The sequence below is a fragment of the Mesoplodon bidens genome, assembly GCF_964165515.1.
Source record: "Mesoplodon bidens genome assembly, chromosome: 16".
Classification (NCBI taxonomy): domain Eukaryota; kingdom Metazoa; phylum Chordata; class Mammalia; order Artiodactyla; family Ziphiidae; genus Mesoplodon; species Mesoplodon bidens.
Window position 1 is genome coordinate 12,383,454 of NC_138173.1, and position 21,000 is coordinate 12,404,453.

Genomic DNA, 21,000 nt, shown 5'->3' on the forward strand with positions numbered 1-21,000 from the left:
TCAAATATTTTCTCGGGTCCTGTCTCTCTCTCTTCTCCTTCTAGGACCCCTATAATGCCAATGCTGTTGCGTTTCATGTTGTCCCAGAGGTCTCTTAGGCTGTCTTCATTTCTTTTAATTCTTTTTTCTTTATTCTGTTCCACAGCAGTGAATTCCACCATTCGGTCTTCCAGGTCACTTATCTGTTCTTCTGCCTCAGTTATTCTGCTATTGATTCCTTCTAGTGTATTTTTCATTTCAGTTATTGTATTGTTCACCTCTGTTTGTGTGCTCTTCAATTCTTCTAGGTCTTTGTTAAACATTTCTTGCATCTTCTTGATCTTTGCCTCCATTCTTTTTCCGAGGTCCTGGATTATCTTCACTATCATTATTCTGAAATCTTTTTCTGGAAGGTTGCCTATCTCCACTTCATTTAGTTGTTGTTTTTCTGGGGCTTTATCTTGTTCCTTCATCTGGTACATAGCCCTCTGCCTTTTCATCTTGTCTATCATTCTCTGAATGTGGTTTTTGTTGCACAGGCTGCAGGATTGTAGTTCTTCTCACTTCTGCTGTCTGCCCTCTGGTGGATGAGGTTATCTAAGAAGCTTGAGCAAGTTTCCGGATGGGAGGGACTGGTGGTGGGTAGAGCTGGCTGTTGCTCTGGTGGGCAGAGCTCAGTAAAACTTTAATCATCTTGTCTGCTGATGGGTGGGGCTGGGTTCCCTCCCTGTTGGTTGTTTGGCCTGAGGCGACCCAACACTGGAGCTTCCCCGGGCTCTTTGGTGGGACTAATGGTGGACTCTGGGAGGGCTCACATCTGAGGAGTACTTCCCAGAACTTCTGCTGCCAGTGTCCTTGTCCTCACGGTGAGACACAGCCACCCCCACCCCCACCCCCCCGTCTCTGCAGGAGACCCTCCAACACTAGCAGGTAGGTCTGGTTCAGTCTCCTATGGGGTCACTGCTCCTTCCCCTGGGTCCCAATGCACACACTACTTTGTGTGTGCTGTCCAAGAGTGGAGTCTCTGTTTCCCCCAGTCCTGTCGAAGTTCTGTAATCAAATCCCACTAGCCTTCAAAGTCTGATTCTTTAGGAAATCCTCCTCCCGTTGCCGGACCCCCAGGTTGGCAAGCCTGACGTGGGGCTCAGAACCTTCACTACAGTGGGTGGACTTCTGTGGTATAAGTGTTCTCCAGTTTGTGCGTTACCCACCCAGCGGTTATGGGATTTGATTTTATTGTGATTGCACCCCTCCTACCGTCTCATTGTGGCTTCTCCTTTGTCTTTGGATGTGGGGTATCTTTTTTGGTGAGTTCCAGTGTCTTCCTGTCCGTGATTTTTCAGCAGTTAGTAGTGATTCCAGTGCTCTCCCAAGAGGAGTGAGAGCACGTCCTTCTACTCTGTCATCTTGATCCAGTCTCCCGTTAATCTTTAAGTGGATCCTCTAAGCAGGGCATTTGACAGAGTGATAGCCAAAGTGCATTTATGAATTAATGCTTTTAAAGCCACCTACTACTCAATCATGGATAACTCTATTGAAAAGTCTTTTTCCTGTGTCTAATGGGCAGTTCCAAGATGATACCAAGGGAAAATATACATCAAATGTGGGCATTTGTCATGATACATTTTAGATATCAGATCCTGAACTTTGGCTTCCCTGCTAAGGCAGAGCGCCAAGAAAGTATGCATACACTTGTCATCAAAATGGATATAAAAGGATTATAAACAAAGATCAGAATAACTGAGGCTGTGGAGGGACAGTGGTGATCCAGAATGTCCAAAGAAAAGTGTACGGGGCATTGAACGGTGGTTGGATTCTTAGATTTTTTTTTTTTAAGCCTCCCAAGCAAGATTTAAACTTTATTCTTTAGTTACTGAAACATAAGGCAGAATCTCCTGCTGTTCTTACTCACGTCTGAACTGTGACTAAAGCTTTACAGTGAAGCCCCAAGGCCTCTCCCTCTCTCACCAGAAGCTGGATTTAGCAAATAAGATCCCTGGTCTGGAATCAGAAAACCACTCCCCTGGCCTTAGGAAAGTTACTCAACTTCTCTGAAGTCTCAGGCTTCTCACCTTTTAAATAGAGATAATAATAAGATGTATATCATAGGTCATTGTAAATATTAAATGACATAATACACAAAAGTGCTACGATGAAGACCTGTGATTTAGTACGTACTCAATGAATTAATATTGATTACTTCTTCCACATTCTTTTTGTACATTAACTTTTTCTCTCTTTTCCTTTTCCTTTGTTTTTCCCTTACCACAGAGCCCAACTGTAATTATTATTTGCAAGTATTTATTGAGAATCAATCAATTACCATTAAACAAAAGAAGAGTCAATAGTTTGTGAGGATTTACTAAGCAATTATCAGAAGCAAGGGGCTGGGAGAGACTGTGTACTTGGTCCCTGCCCTGTGGATACACAATCACACAGCAATGCAGGCAGGTTATTCTTCCATAGCTTGAGGCAACACTGCTGTTGAGTTGCTGATGATGGCTAACCTTGACAGAGCAAAGACCTGCAGTGTCTGGATTCTTAGGAAGTCCATTCCCATTTGGGAGCCAGAGGCTCCTCGGTAAGTGTTTCCTGGGATGCGGGGTGGGAGGGAGCTCCTTTCTCTGCCTCCTAGAGTCCCTGAGCTCCGGATATCAAGCTCTGTGAACTCTGGGGCAATGACTCTCTCAGGGCTGTTTCTGAGAAGCGGGCCTATCTAGAAAAAGGCTTTGCAAACCAGAGACATTCAGCTCAACTCTAGCTGGACAGTGAGCTGTGGAAGCAGTTTCATGGAAGCCCCCTCTGCTCTTTTCCTGCTCCCACTTTTGTTCTACCTGATCTGCTCCCCACCCCTTACCACACCCTTCATGGGACTAGCACTCCCAGCCTTCATGTTTCTACTTCATCCACGCTGACATGTTTACAATTGCCTGAAAGAGCCTTGTCTTCTCTCCTTCCTTTATTACAGGCAGGGCCGCTGTCTCTGCCTTTAACATTCTTCTTGGACCAGCTCCGATTTGTCTTCAAGACTCAGCCCAGGTGCCACCTCTGGGCAGTCTTCCTTCATCCCCATCCTACACCAAGGTGCTCCTCTGTGCGCCCCTGGGGTTTCAGTGCCTGTAGCCATCGTGGTCCTCAGCAGTGAGTGTGTAGCTGCCACGACTGCCTACTCTTCTGGAGGTGCTTTGAGAGGAGAGACCAGGTTCGTCTGTTTAATCTCTGCATCCCTAACACACCACAGTGTCTGATGCTTAGAAAGTCCTTAGAAAATGACAGTGGGACACATGAGCTAGAATCTCCATTACGTTTCTCCCTACACATACCCCATCTGCAAGTGAGATGCTGTCTGTTCTCCCTAAATGAATAGTTCAATAAGTTTATGCTGGGAAAGTGTGCACCTTCACCCGACGTCTTGAGTACTGGAAAGGTTAATGCCTACTTGGCAATGAAAGTTCTGTAAGAAGCCTTGGAGGAGAGGGATGATGCATGTTTGAAAATTCAGTAATGACTCTGATCCGTGGTTATTGCTGCATCTCTCCTGGATTCCACTTATAGAGAACTCAGGGGCTCTGAACTACTTAGGAAAGTGGTACAATTTTTTTAATGACTAGAAATGACCCTGTATTACCCTACAGTCTTGTCCAATGAAATAAAAGAGATATTGTGAATGAGCAAACAAGACAAAACACCACCGATTTGATTCACATACTCTCCAGCCTCCAGTTGGGGAGAAACAACTGTTTGTTAGTTTTTTAAAACAGTGTGGACTCCCAAATATTTCTTGTTTCTTTCCTGAGATAATATGTCCAGACATCACATGCTACATTGTCATAGGGAGCAATTACAGAAATGAATCCCAAAGAAGAACATTCGTGTGGCATCCGTGGCTGTTCGACTTGACTTCTTAGAAATCCATAGGGAGGTCCTCGGCTGAGTAATACTGAGGATTTATTGAACACAAAATACTTCCCCGCAAACAACTAGCACTATTGTATCCTTTAATTTTCTTCAAAATAAACTCTTCCACCTACCTTTGCTTCAGGGTGCCCTTGGTATTGATGGCTGTCATTCCATGAGTGACAACGGGTAGAAATGGGGGACTCTAACTCCAACCTACTTTCCAACAATATCACCACCTAGAATTTGTGAAATAAATGTAGAAAAAATGGCTTTAAAAGCTTGAATATTTGAGGAAACCTTCAAAGATGAGCATAAAAATATGCAATGAAAACAGAATGGTTGAAATAATTCTTGTATCCCCGGGATACCTCCAAGAAAATGCCCTAGGACTTCCCTGGTGGCACAGTGGTTAAGAATCCTCCTGTCAGTGCAGGGGACATGGGTTCGAGCCCTGGTCTGGGAAGATCCCACATGCCACGGAGCAACTAAGCCCATGCGCCATAACTGCTGAGCCTGTGCTCTAGAGCCTGCGAGCCACAACTACTGAGCCCACGTGTCACAACTACTGAAGCCCGCGCGCCTAGAGCCTGTGCTCCGCAACAAGAGAAGCCACTGCAATGAGAAGCCCGTGCACCACAACGAAGAGTAGCCCCCGCTTGTTGCAACTAGAGAAAGTCCACGTACAGCAACAAAGACCCAACGCAGCCAAAAATAAATAAATGAATAAATAAATTTATTTTTTAAAAAAAGAAAAAGAAAATGCCCTAAAAATGTCACCATAAAGAGATAAACATTATCACTATCAGCAAAGAAAATTTACATAAAATTTTCTAAAGTATAAGAAGGGCTTTGACCAGCTAAGAGGTGGTGTAATTATTGTAAACAAAAGGTATGGGCTGTAGTAACAGACCAAGATCAAACTCTGTTCCCTCACTTAGTAGCTGCATAACTTTGGCAAATTACTTAACTCCATGAAGCCTATCTTTTCTATCTTTAATTTGGATTCCTGACTGCCTCATAAACTTATTGTTAATTCATTTGCACAATTATTAAGTGATTATTTATTGAGCTATTACTAGAAACCAGACACCATGCTGGGTGCTAGAGATTCAGTAATAAGATACAATGTTTTCTCTCAAGGATTTCATTGTCTAGGAGCAGAGACAGTTGAATAAACAAAATAATTGCAATACATTGTGATACCTGCCTTAATACGGTAAGTTCAGGGTAGTATAAAGGAGGAAATGATCAGTCCGTGTAGGGCAATCAAGGAAGACTTCGAAAAAGAGATGAAGTTTAAGTATCCTCTAAGGTTTAACAGAAGAGCTGAGGTAGGGAATAGAAAGACATTGAATGCAAACACAACGGAAGGCTCAATGGCATGATGGGAGAAACTTTGAAACTTCAAGAGTTTAGGAAGCATCAAGTGGCTCAGCATGTCGATACATGTAAGTATCAGGAGAGGACTGGTGACCATCTGGATGAGAGGGCTTAGCGAAGGAAGGATGACACCCAGGTTTCTGTAGTGGGTGACTAAGTTGAGGTTGATGTCTTACTGAGGGACCTAAGAGGAGGGACATTAAGAAGAAGGGATGATGAAGATAAAGAGGCAACTTTGGGACAAGGTGACTGTGAGGGTTCTGTGAAATGTCTAGATGAAATGTCTTGTAAGCAGTTTAATGTACTGGTCTGGAGCTCAGAAGACAGAACTGACCTGGATATTCAGGTCTGGAAGCCAGAGCCTCATATGTAAGACCAGATGAGCACTTGGATATTTTCTCCCACACAGGCTGGCCTCAAGGAAAATGAGGAAGTCTGAGCTGTGGGGCTGGTGTCCAAGGGGGAATCGTGCTTCAGTTCGCAGTCTTGGGGGGAGGAGTTGTAAGCTTGAGAAACCCTGTGGCCCATTTTTAGAGCAAAACTGCCATCATAATCTGCCAAAACCCACAAGTACCGTCAAAATTATTCGTTATTCGCTTTCATTTCTTTAACATTTTGAATGAACACAGACCATAGCAATACCTCTTAAAAGCCCTGTCTCTTTCCCATTTATGTCCCTTTCATCACAAAGTGCTCCTCCAACCCTCATACATGTCCTGAAAAGCCTTCCCCCACCCCAGTCTCCAGATCTCCTGTTCCTATCTCCCTCCCACTTCCCCAAAGATGAGTCTGGTAAGGCAAGAGAGGCTTCTCCGGGGGGGTGAGGGAGGAGAAGAAATAAAACCTGCAAAGTCAGGATCCTTTTAGAGGCCAGGAAGAGGGGAAAGGTTGGAAGGACTCATGCATTAATAATTTTGTTCTTGTTACAGTAGACTCAAAAACCAGGCTGATCATCTAAATAAGTCATGCATGCCAAGAGGCTTAGCAGAGAGCAAGGATCGTGTTCCAGGAAGTGGGATGGAAACCAAACAAGAGAAGAAGGTTCTAAGCAGTGGATGAACGGTGTTGTCTAGAGAAATTCCCTAGGCGGCAGGGAATTGCTGCAGCAACTTGTATAGGTTCTAGTGATCTCTGACACCAGAAGAAAGGAGCCATTAAAGGTCTTGGTGAGGCCTGGACATCACTGGAAGAGGTACAGAATGAGAAGAAAATAAGAGTCAGGACAGAAGCTTAGGGAGCAGATTGTAGGAGAAAGTCAGTGAAGTGTTCTGGTGAGAATCTGTCAGGAGGTGGGAGAGAACCAGGAGTGTGTGGTGTCCTGGAAATTAGGAAGCATTTTTTAAGGAGACAGTGTCAAGTGTGTGTCCCATCATCATCAAGTTTGATAAGGAATTGAAAGTATCCATTGGATTTGGCATTGGGAGGTCACTGGTAACCATAGCAAAAGCATCTTTAGTGAAATGGTGGAAGCAAAAGGCAAACTGCAGTGTGTTCATAGAGAGGGAAAGATGAGAAACTTGAGACATGAGGACAACCGTCCCAGGAAGCCTGTCTGAGGACAGGAGGCAAGACAGCAGCTAGAGGAGTCGGTCCCCTCCTCTCTTCTTCCCCTCTCCCTGACGGGCAAGACTTGGACCTCTTTAAAGGCTCTTGGGTAGGATCTTATGAAAAAGAGTCTAAAGTCCAGAAAGGAAATGATAGAGAAGGAGGGTGAGTGAGGGGGAGAATAGATGGATGGAGTCACCTTGAATGAGAGGAAGGAATATCCCTTCCTCTGAGAGTGGAGGAAGGAAGGAAAGTGGCAGATCCAGGAAGGTTTTAGTGCGAAAGCAGGAGGTGATCAGCCAGGAAGCTGAGGGAGTTTCTGTCTGCTAGCCTTCAAGTTCTCTGCAAGGCCGTTGGCAAGGTCATCTGCTGAGAGTAAGGTATGGAGGCAGGAGCTGGATAGAGGGACATAGTGAGAGGTCTGGAACAGTGACAGCAGGGAATGGGACAGGGGAGAGAAGGTACATGGCAAAAGGCTCGAGTGTGTGGGACCACACATTAGAGACACCGAGTATATTTGAGACTTATAGTATATTTTTCCCCAGCTGCACCTGGATGAGGTGCAGAGATGCTATCATGAGATGTGTTCAGGGACAGCAGGTTGAGACAGGTGAGGCCTTCGATAAATATCTGCTCCCCTACTACGAAGTACAGGTTGGTAGTATAGAAAAACATGCACTTGTGACTTTCCAATGGGAAAAAAATGTTTTCATTTGGTGATGTTAATGTCAAGGCCATGAAGGTCTTCTAAGGTGGTTGGTTTCAAGTTTGGATAGATAAACTGTAATATCCGGTGGTGCCACTTGGTTATTGGACCTGGGGTTGTGACTGCTCTTATCTTGAGAACACAAAAGGGGTAATCAACTCCCTTTTTGCCCTACTCAAGTCATGGGAGACAAAAGAATCCCAACAAGTCCAATTCTATTGCCCTTGTAGACAACCTTCAACATTCCAGGAAGCAGTAGGACAGTGACTTTTGGGGAATATGCTCACAAAGTGTCCACATACAAGGCCATTTCTTACAACTATTTCATGAAGGCAGAAATATTTCTTTTTTAGAAAAGAGGTTTGAATTCAGATGAGGCAGGCTAAACGTAACAGAGCAAGAGCCAGAATCAACCAATTTGTCCTCTTTTGCCTGGCTAAGAAAGTGAACCAAACTTCCAGCAGATACAAGTCAAAGCAGGAGAGGGACATGGGGGTGAATCAGACACACACCCCAGAAGGTACTGAAAGGACTTAAAAGTAGGGCTGAGGCTTCCTTGAAGAAGAAGAAATTCTGCCTGTGGATAGCAGCTTCACTCTGTGTCCCAAACCCCAGGCTACCCTTCCTTATGGATTTCGGATTCTCCTAGTCAGCTCCCCAAATCCTGTAAACCAATCGCAACAAATCTCTCTCTTTTAAACTGAAGTATAGTTTCAGGTGTATAGCATAGTGGTTCAGTATTTTTACAGATTATACTCCATTAAACTTTATTACAAGATAATGGCTATAATTCCCTGTGCTATACAATATATCCTTGTTGCTCATCTATTTTATACATAGTAGTTTATATCTCTTAATCCCATACCCCTGTGCCCCTCCCCCCTTCCCTCTCCCCTTTGGTAACTAGTTTGTTCTCTGTATCTGTGAGTCTGTTTCTGTTTTGTGTATACATTCATTTGTATTATTTTTTAGATTCCACGTATAAGTGATATCACAGAGTATTTGTCTTTCTCTGTCTGACTTATTTCACTAAGTATAATCTTCTCTAGGTCAATCCACACTGCTGCAAATGGCAGAAATTCATTCTTCTTTATGGCTGAGTTCCATGTATTTTATATATATATATATATATATATATATATATATATATATACACATATATATATATATACACACACACACACACACACATATATATATATATATATATATATATATATATGCCACATGTTCTTTATCCATTCATCCGATGGGCATTTGATTTGCTTCCATATCTTGGCTACTGTAAATAATGCTGCTCTGAACACTGGGGTGCATGTATCTTTTCGAACTAGTGTTTTCATTTTCTTTGGATATATACCCAGGAGTGGAACTGCTGGATCATATAGTAGTTCTAGTTTTAGTTTTTTGAGGAAGCTCCATACTGTTCTCCATAGTGGTTGCACTAATTTACGTTCCCACCAACAGTGTACGAGGGTTCCCTTTCCTCCACATCCTCACCAACACTTGTTATTTGTAGACTTTTTGATGATGGCCATTCTGACAGGTGTGAGGTGATACCTCATTGTAGCTTTGATTTGCATTTCTCTAATAAACATATTTCTTGATATCTGTCTCCTACTGGTTTTGTTTCTCAAGAGGAACCCTGGCTGATACAGTACGTCCTTCAGATGGGTTGTGAAGACTAAATGAAGTAGTGTGTTACTGTATAAGAAGCACCTGACACAGTGCCAGGAACAACAAAATGGTGTTGCAAAATGCCAGTTACTATCACGACGGCTTGGTAAACACAAAGTTGAGTCTAGCTGACTCCCAACTTGACTCTTCACCCAGTAACTTGGTCAAGAACTGTAGTTACTGGTCTGGCCTCTATCACAAATTCAATGTAACCTTGAGCAAGCCACGGCCTCTAAGGGCCCTAGTTTCCTTTCTGTGAAAGGAGGGACTGTGAACCAAATGATTTTTGTACAAACTCTCTCAGCTCTGATGTTCTCTGGGTTCGTTTTGACCCAGTTTATTAGAGTTTTATTAGGTCGCTCTACTTCGTCCAGACACCAGACAAGATCTTTTTCATTACTGTTACATTCAAGGCTGCTTCTGTACAAATGACCCTCTAATTACTGGGTGGTTTATGGCCTGAGAATGCAAACTAAGTGTAACATTAACCTGAGCAAAGCATTTCTGTTATTTTAGTCAGTGATTATACAGCTCCTGTTCTACCCCAGAATACAGGCCATATGGGATGTAAAAAAGCACTCAATCTGGTCCCTGACCTCAAGGAGCATAGGGGGACATCTAAAAATCCAATACTACTATGAGGGAGTATATGATCAAGTCTAAGAACCACAGGCTTTGAGAGAAAGGGGACAATGAGATCACTCTGAGCTGGAATGATAAGAACTGCTTAGTAAAAGAGGCAGGGATTCAGATAGATGAAATGTCTGTGTAAGAGATGAGAAAGAAGTTCAATCTCCTGCTCTTGCTGTTTGTCATGTATTCCAAAATTGGATGTGTGAGATTTGGGGGGCTCTTTATATTGTTGCTTGCCTTTGTTGCCGCAGATGATAGAAAGGTGTCTGCTTCCTAACTTCAGGCTTTCTCTCCTGCTCTCCCTGGCATGTCCTGTGCAAGGATGAATGGGCAGCAGGCGTACCACCCTGCATGAATTTACCTGCAGACACCATGGCAACCCCCATCATCCATGTATTTGGGGAACCCCCTACGGGAGATTAAGTCCCATTAAGGTGGGGTCCATGCTTCTCTTGTCTACTGCATAAATATTTATGGACTAAATCACTAAAATCACTGCTCTCCAGAATATAGGAGACATAAAGGGAAAGGTTTCCTATCTGAACCTTTCAATGGCATTAAAGCTCTAAAAATAGTGATTCTTACACTTTGGAAATCCTCTGGTTTTCAACATCAGCCCAATCTGAATCCCTGCTCCCACTCCCTGCAAAATGCTGCTTAAACGCTGCTGGCAGGGCTTCTTATCCAAAGAGCCATTGACAGAAGGACTGCCAAAAACCTGCTGGAGCTGAACAAAAAAACCAGTGGGTGTGGCAGAATCAACGTCATGCTTGAATGACAAGCAAACACTAGAAGGATTAATTTTACAGGCTCACCTTTGAGATCAGATAACAGCAGCTAGACTTTTCAAAGACAAGACTCATTTTTATCAGTTTAATAACTAGCTCTTAGCAACACAGACAGTTCTCTTTAATGGACAAAACAGAGGAGCCTTATGAACAGTTAAATTTAAATTGTTCACTAACCTTACTTTAGTTTATTGCCTCTTTCATGATGATCTTTTGCTAAATGAGTCTAAAAAAATACTTGGTGATGTGTGTAAACAAGCCAGAAATTCACAAGACTGTGGTCTTAGGAAAGCAAATAAACAGGGTTTACAAAATAATTCAGAACACTGAAAGAGGCAGTGTTTGGGGTGTAAATATAGAGTTTTACAAACAAGATGTTAATAATCATAGGTCAATATTTATATAAGGATTGCTATAAAGATTGGAAGTGGAAAAAATGTCCTCTGGATTCAGAAATGTCTCCTAGTCAATTGCAAAATGATTCTGTACATGGGTTCTAAACATTTATAATCCAACAGATTTTTGCAAATGTTTACTGACCTCCAACTATGTGCAATGAATAGTTCTCAAAGCATACTGCATCCAATCAAGGCAATCAGTCATTCCATTTTTATCCAGGCCTGGACTATGAGTAGCCTGGGTAACGTAGTGTACATATGATGTCCTTGCCTGTCCCGCCTCTATGTATTCCCCCCTCTTCTGTTAACACCACCTGAATTTTCCTTTGGGGAACCACTCTCCCCCATTCCACACTATGTGTTTCTATGGGGTTGATCCCATCCTCCCAGCTCCAAGGGTATTCAGGCGATCATGACCTGCTCAGTTGTCCTTTGGCCACAGTAATTGATTTCGAGATGGGCATAAATATAGACTGAAATAGAGATGAGTTTGGTGATATAAGCCAGGCTAACAAGACTAAATTCTGGGCTTCTGTTGGAAAAACTTGTGCAAGAGAAGCTTTCTTCCCACAGATTGCAAGCTGTAAGGGTGATGAGCTAAGGCCCTGCCTAGAAAGACACCAACACAGAAGATGGAGAGGGAGACCAAGTGCTGTTGGGTATTTTCCACTTGCCCCCAGATCTCTCTCCTGCTCTCTACCAGCTGACTAAATGGACTCGATCTACCTCTCTTCCCTTTGGCTTCAAGGTGGGAATGCTGTCAGGAGATCAGAGACATTAGATCATTTATTTCCCAGTGCCTTTCCGTGGGGTCCCCTCAGGTTAGCTGTCTCTCTGCTGAAGGCTATGGCTTCTATCAGGGGACCTGTTCATATAGCTCACTGTCTTCAGGTTCCAGGATCCATACTTGCTTTACTCCTTTAGGCCTAGAGACGGTAACGATGTCCCACTACTGTTACTTGCTCTGGTACTTCAATACCCCTTGTAATTTCCCTAAATCCTGCTCTCATCTTTATAAGTAGTCCTCTTTTTAAAACCTGCACACAGCACCACCAAGGGGTGGGCAAAACACCTAAGCCACCCTCTGGCCCGACCCCTGGACACACCCGTACCCTCACCCCCATATAAGGAACAAGCTTGCCGCCCGCTCCGGGAGTGAGCAAGCAAGAGAACCTGTTGTTTGTTCTCGCTCCCTGCTGCTGCAGCAGGGGCCCCAGTAAAGCCTTGCCTGAAACAAAACAAAACAAAACCCTAATTGGATGGAGCCATCTATTCCTGCCAGGACCCCGACAAATCAAATGACATTATTTGAGTTCTGGATTCAGACATACTTAAAGATAATGACACTCCTGACTTCTCAGTTACTTGAGCCAATAAATTCCCTTTTTCCTTAAGGCTGTTTGAACTGAGTTTTCTGCTGCTTACAACAGAGGGTCCTAATACAGTTTGTTAGGTTCTTTTGATTGCATAGACTTACACAAGACTCTTAGAAAAGGGGAGGTTGGGCTTCCCTGGTGGCGCAGTGGTTGAGGGTCCGCCTGCCGATGCAGGGGACACGGGTTTGTGCCCTGGTCCGGGAAGATCCCACATGCCGCGGAGCGGCTGGGCCCATGAGCCATGGCCGCTGGGCCTGCGCGTCCGGGGCCTGTGCTCCACAATGGGAGAGGCCACAGCAGTGAGAGGCCCGCGTACCGCAAAAAAAAAGGGGGGGGGGAGGTGGCATTGTTATGGACTCAATTGGGTTCCCTCAAACTCAAACTTACATGTTGAAGTCCTAACCCCCAGTACCTCAGAATGTGATTGTATTTGGAGATAGGGTCTTGAAAGAGTTAATTAGGTTAAAATGAAGTCATTACATGGGCCCTAACCCAATCTGACTGGTATCCTTATAAAAAGAGATTAGAACACAGACATGCACAGATGGAGAACACTGTGAAGACACAGGGAGAAGACAGCTATCTATGAGGCAAGGAGAAACCAACCCTGCCAACACCTTGATATCAGACTTCTAGCCTCCAGAATTGTGACAAAATAAATACCTGTTGTTTAAGCCACTTGGCCTGTGGTACTTTGTTATAGCAGCCCTAGCAAACTAACACTGACACCTATAAACTACAACTGGGAAAGGCATTTCTAGAGGCCAATGACTCTCCCCAGCTCCCTGAGCCAACATGGTCTCTTAGCTAAGTTATCTGTATCCCTCTGTAAATTGGTTCCATTTACCTTTATTACTCACTGGCCAACCTTTCCATATTCCCCACAATCCAAAGGAACCTAAACTAATAGGCTTGGCTAACTACCATTGATACTACTGGAGCGAGACCTTTACACTGATCCACCTCATGGGTTTCTGGCCAGCACTGGGTAAACTGCTTTTGGATCATATGCCTTCATCTGGTTCCACCGGTGGCTGCCATGTGTAGGGGACAAGTACATGCTGGTTCCCTGCATAGAAAGTGGTGGGAGGGTCAGTTTCAGGGAGAAAGAGAAGCTGGATACAGCTGGTATTTGACAAGTCCAGCATTTGGTCTCCTGGGCTACTCGCATTAATAATTACAGGAAAACGTGAATACCAACACATACTGCTCATATTTGGCTTCAATTTTTTCTGTAGTAGCCAGTTTCTCATTTGAGTTACTCACAAGACCCACTTTCTTGACCTTGAGTTTTATAAGATGCCCTAGAACCCTTACAATAACCACACTGCTTTGCCTGACCTCGTTTGATGTGTTTATTACTTGAAAACCAACAAAGCCTTGATTAAAATAATTTCCAAAGAGAACAGTAATTCTGTCCAGGGAAGAGGATCTGTTAATGAGTAAACGTGGCTTTTATGGATTATTCCCGACACTGCTGTCAACTTGGTGACTGTGCTTTGATCTCTTCACTTCCTCACGTACAGAAATGGAAGGAATACTAAAGGACGTCTTCCACCTCCCAGTAATGCTGCCAGAGAATCTTAAGAAGGTGCCTCACGGGGTCACCTATTCCCACCTCAGACAGGAATTGTTTCCTTCTAGTTTCTGGAACCCTAAAGAAGAGAATTTTTCAAACTTCCTGAAGTGTTAACTTTTTCCCCTTCTCCACTAACTTCCCAGCAACTCTTTCTTTACTTACTTCCTGATACCACGGAGACAGAATCAAATGGGCACAGACGTAAGTGTCACAATTTGTGGTGCCGACACCATGTATCCAGCAGTGTGAACCCACTCCTGTCAGTAGTCATTTCCCCCTTGGGGGAGGTCAGGAATGGTGCGTGGCAGCTGGGCTGGGGTGAGGGGAAGCTTGTGGGGCCCTGAGGCTCTCAGGCTTCCTCCTGCCCAGGAGGTGCATCCAGCAGGGTGACCAGGGCCATTTCCCTGGCATCCAGGGGTCTGCAGGTGTGGGAGTCTGAGTGCATGGGAGAAACTTGATCCTTTACCAAAGCTGAATATTTTGGGACAGGTTGGGGGGCGTGGCACACGTGGAAAGCCATCTTTTATTTACTAGAGACAAAATGTAAAAACATGGGAAGATTTAAGCTGAGAGAGCCGCAAGATCAAATTTTCACCCTGGAGAGATTACTCTGGATCACTTTGAATGAAGAGCGTTTGGAAGATGGGCAGGCTGGCGGTAAAGCCAGGCTCAAAGGCTGTTGTAGGAAGCCAGGCCAGCGGTGATGATGGCCTAGAAGAACTGGAGCCAGTGGGGATGAAGAGAGGAGGGCACTGAGAAAAATGTGGGGATTACAAGTGTGGCTAGGCCTGCTGTCCAACACCCCAGGAGGGACGTGTGCAAAGGTACATCTGCGGGGCCAGGATCCTTGGCTTTGGTGTTGAGGAACTGGATGCCATGGCCGGGACCAAGGCAGAGCCACTCTGCCCTCAGTCCTCTCTGCCCAAGGTCAGGAAAGAACTTAGAGACCTGGTAGCATGTTGTAAATTCCTTAGAAAGGCAGATGGATCATCCCATTCAGAAGAGAGTGGTACAAGCGGACTCTCATATGCAGCAGAGGTAGCAAGGCTCGGCAGAGACATCTCTGGGTCACTTGGAGATGGACACAACCGGTGAAGGGCAGGACAGCAGCCCTCGGGGAGTGCCGAGGAGCATTTAGGTGTGGAGCTGAAAAGTCTCTGTACTCCCCTCGGAAATTAGATACTGACGCAGCCCAGCTCTGGCTGGTCTTTTGGGGAAAGGAGCTATTTCAGAGGGAGGAAAACGGGGATTAAAGCTTTGAGTGGCAGGAGATGTAAAAAAATCTTTTCCTAACCATATTTTTACCCCTCGCCTTCCAACCCCCCTCCATTTTAGGGACCACGTGAACGATGAATACTGGAGGCCAGACTTCTGTGCGGTGAGGCAGAGTGTATTGTCAGGTAACTGTTTGCTCTCTCCACTCCTCCCTCCGTGGACAAGACGGTGTGACTTGCTTTGGTCAATAAAATGGGAGCAGAGACTTAAACTGTGCTTGTGTGGTTTAGCTTAGCCTTTTGCCTTCCTGCCCTTTGCCATAAAAAGAGCCTTTTCCTTCTGCTTAGGCCCTAGAGTAGGGGCAGAGAAGCAGACCTGAGCCACCTGCAGGTCGGAGCAGAACCACTGCAGGCAACCTAAGATCCATGAGCCAGATGCCTTTGTTTTATAAGTCATGGAGATCTGGGGGCTGTTTATTACGCAGCATTATTGCAGTAAAAGCCGACTGACATAGAAATGAGTCCTTGAAAATGTGATGCTCCTGAGAAAAAAGCATAAAATATGTGTCTTTGGTCTTGGGACTAAACAGCAGACAGCAAGAAAGTGTTGGAAACTGGAAAAATGATGATCCATCTTACGAAGCAGTAAATATTTGGTAAAACTGTCACCTGAGATAACCTGAAGGCAGAAAATATAACTCATGAATGCGTGGTTTTGGGTGAAGAGATTTCAAGATACACTGTTACTAGCATGAGTTGGTTGCTGCTTTTCATAAGGTCTTTCAAGAAGGAACTGACCTGCTTGCAAGCAGGAATGAAAGAGTGAAGAGTGACTCCATAAATTCCAAGACTTGCAAATTTTAAAATAGAACTGTGTCTCATCTCCAAATAGAACAAGAAAAATTGAGAGATGTTTAAAGCCACAAAGGCTGATGAAGATATGAATAAGACCCAGTCTCAGGACAAAGAGCAAATAAAAGTCACCATCGTACTCTTTGTAAAACCTTTGAATGGATTAAGGTGGCACTCAATAAATTCTTTCATCTGGACAAACTAACTTGTAGAAAAGAAATAAGGACTAGGTTTCACAAAACTTGATAAACTCAAACTATCTGTAATTAAGTCTAGAGAGAGGGAGGCATGACTTGAAAATGATGTGGATATGGCTGTTGTCTCATGGAGCTAACTTGAATCCACACACAGAAAATTTTAATAGTTTCTGAGAGACATTTAAGTCCCAAAGCAGCCTTGCCAGGATTAAAAAAGACTGTGATTTTTTGTTTTTTTTTTCCTAAATGAGATTTTTACTCTTTGAGCCATAATGAAAGATCTTAGGATGATAATAATGTATCAATATGGGTTCATTAATTGTGACAAATGCACCATATTACTGTAAGATGTTACTAACAAGAGAAACATGGTGTTGGGTATATGGGAACTCTCTGTACTCTCTCAGCAACTTTTGTGTGAATCTAAAACTATTCTCAATTAAGATTTTATTTTTAAAAAAAAGACCTGAGGGTCCCCAACATTCTACAGGCAGATAGTAGGATGAGGAAGCTGCTCAGCTGCCAGGGAGGACATATACTTCTTCAGATGTGGCCCAAAGAGGTCATGGAAAACTACCTCCCCCAAGGTGGGGCCAAGAGCCATGAGAACAATGGATAGAAGAGCTATTCCCAGGGAAGAGAATTGGAGCCTGAGCAAGGAACATTCCCTACCTCCAGGTTGGGAACTTGGCAGTGTTTGCCCAGTGAGATTTTAGAATTGCTACAGATCTGTGACCGCTTCCCCTTCTGCCATGGGCTTTTTATTTTTGGAAGCCTGTCTCTGTTCCACTATGGTATGTGGTGTCCCATATAATCTAGGATTATGGTATCCCAGAATGAAAGACCCATAGAACATACCTGAACCTGACTCACAGCTCAGAGTACGGCTGCCACAGCTGCCCAGCCAACCTGTAGGCAAGATGTAAAAGTTCTGTTATTGTAAACCAGTGAGAATTTTTTGGTCCATGGCAAAACTTGATTAATACATCTGGCAAAGGTTCCCAAAGAACTGAGGAATGGCTCTAGATGGGATCTGAGCCTACTAAAGGTGAGAAAGTAGGTGGAGGAGAAAGTTGTAGTGCTTCTCTAGACAATGATCAGCTCTATCTCCAAAATCAGGTTAGAGTATTCCAAACATCACATCCACAAGGTATATCAGAAATGTCCTCAAATGACTAGAGTCCAGAATTTTATATCAAACTTTAATAATTAGTGATACTATTAAAACCCAGACAATAACTATAGTTCCAAACAAGGTCCTATTCCAAAGAAATTCCTTGGGAATGAGACTGAGATATAGAATGTTAATGAATCTTAGAACTGCTTAGATAATTTTTTTGTTTTTGTTTATTTATTTATCTATTTATTGATATTTTTAGAACCTGTTAGATAATTTTTATGAAGAAGACACAAATCTTTATAACAAAATCTTAACTGCATTTTTCTAGTAAGTATCTTGAAGGCAATTATTAAAATAGACATCTGAGATAAAAATTAACTTCTGTTTATATAAAAACATTAAAAATTCACTTGTTCATTTTTTGAGCCATAAACTTGTACCCATTAAGATGAATATAGGAAGAATTAAAACTCTTTTATTGCAAAATTATTTGAGTCTGCCAACAATGGATAAATTAATAATAATTTTGACATTTATTTTGCTCCAATGCAAACTTTATATATTTAATTTCATGCTAAGCAATATTTGATATAACAAAATACCAACATAAAATAATTCAGATTTATCCATGGAGTTTGTTTTAATGGGAACTGACCTATGTTTAATGATTGCAAACCACTTTAACAGGTTTTACTTGTTTATATAAGAGACATTTTTAAAAAGACATTTATTTTTCACTTTTCCTGGCATTAACTAGGGACAATCTCGTCACAATTCTACTTTACAAAACTACAAGGTAGGAACACTCAATTTGATGTTCATGTGAAATATAATTACCCACTTTTCTTCCTTTACAACATGTACTCCATAGACAGGATGACAAGCCAAGGGGTACATAATACACTGCCTGTCATTAATAACAAGTATGCTCTTCTGAAATTATTTTACAATAGCACTTATTCAGAATACCCTTTACTTGCTTTTTGGACTACTATGGATATTATAGCACTTTAGCAAGTATTGCCTGTTTCAAATCAAAGATATAAATAGGAATTTATTAAATAAATGAATAGACCAGGTACAATCATAAACAAGTATTGTAAATTTTAACATATACAAAGTTTCATCTCTGCCCATGACTCTTAAGGTGGTTACACGGGCAGGCTCTGGGTCCCTATGCCAGGACTGCAGAGAGATACAGCTCCTCCATATTGCCCTAAAGAAATATCACACATTCTCCAAGGCTCTTCAAAGCCCACCTACTAAATGAAGTCTTTCTTGAGTCTCCCGAGCAAATGTGATCTCTTCTTCTTTTAAATCCATCCATAATAATGATAAAGCAAATAATAACCCAAATCCCACTGACTTATCCTTGAGAACTTCCAATATGCTTCATCCAGGCTAAAGTCTACATTCGCCGTCCATCTCACTTCTTCTTTGCAGCACTCCTACAAAGCAGGTATCATTATTCCCCCTTTATAGATGAGGAAACTGGGCAAAGATTTGAACTCAGGATTTAACTGAGTTTTTGTTGTTGTTGTTGTTAACAATCTCTGATCTTTTTTTTTTTTTTTTAAATCTTTATTTTTGGCTGCATTGGGTCTTCATTGCTGCACGCAGGCCTTCTCTAGTTGCGCCAAGTGGGAGCCACCCCCCATCGTGGTTCACAGGCCCCCCAGTGCAGCGGCCTCTCTCATTGCAGAGCACGGCTCCAGGTGCACAAGCTTCAGTAGTTGCAGCACGTGGGCTCAGCAGTTGTGGCACACGGGCCCTGGAGCATGCGGGCTTCAGTAGTTGCAGCACGTGCACTCAGTAGTTGCAGCACATGGGCTTTAGAGTGCATGGGCTTCAGTAGTTGTGGCACATGAGCTCAGTTGCTCCACAGCATGTGGGATCCTCCCAGACCAGGGATCAAACCCATGTCCCCTGCATCAGCAGGCAGACTCCCAACCACTGTGCCACCAGGGAAGTCCCACAATCTCTGATCTTAATGATAGTCAATCTCAAGGGAACGTCATAACCTTCTCCACGTGATCCTTGACCTAAACAGAATCTCATGTGTTTGGCCCCGCTACCTCAGATCTCTCTTACCCCAGAATTCCAGTGTATTTTCTCCCCTTAGTTTCTTGGCTCTTTTCAGCCCCACCACCCAGCATACTGTACCAGCCTCAAACCCAAACAGGGTGCTCTTGGCTGAGTACTAGCTTGAGTTATTTTTCTCTCTCACTTCTAGCTGATGCTACTCATGATCACAGTATCATCTGAGGAGGAAGGTGTAAGCTGGAGGTAGAATATGCTACCACAGCATTTTGTTTGTTTAAAAAAATGTTAGGCCCCGGTCCCCTCCATTTTTTCCCTCTTATATCTAAATTCTGACACTCCTGGCCTGTAGCAGTCTGTAAGAGGCATGAGTTCAAGGTGCCATATGCTTCTCTGGTGCCTGTCTATGGGCCAAATAGAGGAAGAGTATGCTGGAGAGAGCACTGACCAGGAAGATGACACCAAACCAACGGTGACAGAAGTTGAACCGCAGCTCTCCAAGGACTTCGGTGACTATGGTGCGGTGCTCCGGAGGCATGCTCATTCGGATCAGCAGCACAGAGGAGACAAAGTACATGCCCATGATCTGTGCTAATAGCAGGACAATGACATTGGAGGACTCACTGCGGGATATGGCATAGAAGAGCTTGGTAAGAGTGATCAGCACTCCTCTAATAGACGTGACAAAGATTATTCCAATCAGAATGAAGGAAATGTGTTGGGACCAGGACTTCACATCAAATTGGATCCCCAGATAATTCACAGTGATCTCAATGCCTCTTGTGACTGGATCCGTTTTCCCAACTGGGTCAAAAACGCTATTAATGGTTGCCATGAAAATTTTCCAAACACAGTAAATAGAGACAAAGTAACCCAGAAAATTAAAATATTTCCCCTTGAAAGTTTTGGAGTATTCTATTCTCTCCTTGGTAGCACAGAGATCAGCCGTTCCCAGAAAAAGCTGCCTGCTTAGTTCTTCCAAAGCATCCACTTCCTGTTGAATAAGAGTACGATTTTCACTTCCTGGTACTGAAGTGGTTAACACTCTTTATCATTCCCCAGAATCCAGATGGTTTGTTATGCACCCCCCCTTTCTGGAACATAGTAGCTTCAAGGACAGGATTTAACTCCAAAAATGGTGATCTTAACAACTCAGCTGGAATACTTGGTTTGCATTTGAATTGCATGTGATTTCTGTCTCCCTATTCAGTCGGGGAGTTCTTTGGGCAGGTACCCTATGTGACCGGCTCTGTATCACTTTATATCCCTTCATAGTGTCTTGCATAGTAAGAAGTAAAAACAAATACTGGATTTTCTATATTCCAAAAAGCAGCTACTCTTTCCACATTTAAATGTCTCTTAAATTGGAACACACGTTCAATTGGTGTCTTGATTTACATGGTAGTCTTTTCCTTCTTTCTTCTCCTAAAAAGCTGTTATTAGCCCTTAGGTGTTTCCTATCGATATAACCTTAGGATCAAGTAGTAGTTAAACTTGGATAGAAGTTTAACTATTAGAGAAAAGATTAGGTCACTGTGGAGGTAAGTTCCTTTAGATTTCTGAATGCCACCTGAGTACTAAGCAGAGCAGAAATTCAGAGGGGAATCCATTTGAAA

General features: G+C 43.2%; 1 pseudogene across 1 annotated transcript; it reads right to left on the reverse strand.

The window, feature by feature from the left end:
• Window positions 1-19,757: 19,757 nt before the first annotated feature.
• LOC308630164 (Golgi pH regulator-like) lies at window positions 19,758-20,487 on the reverse strand (annotated as a pseudogene). Its single transcript has one exon. The product of its transcript is annotated as a Golgi pH regulator-like (transcript).
• Between the last annotated feature and the right edge of the window lie 513 nt (window positions 20,488-21,000).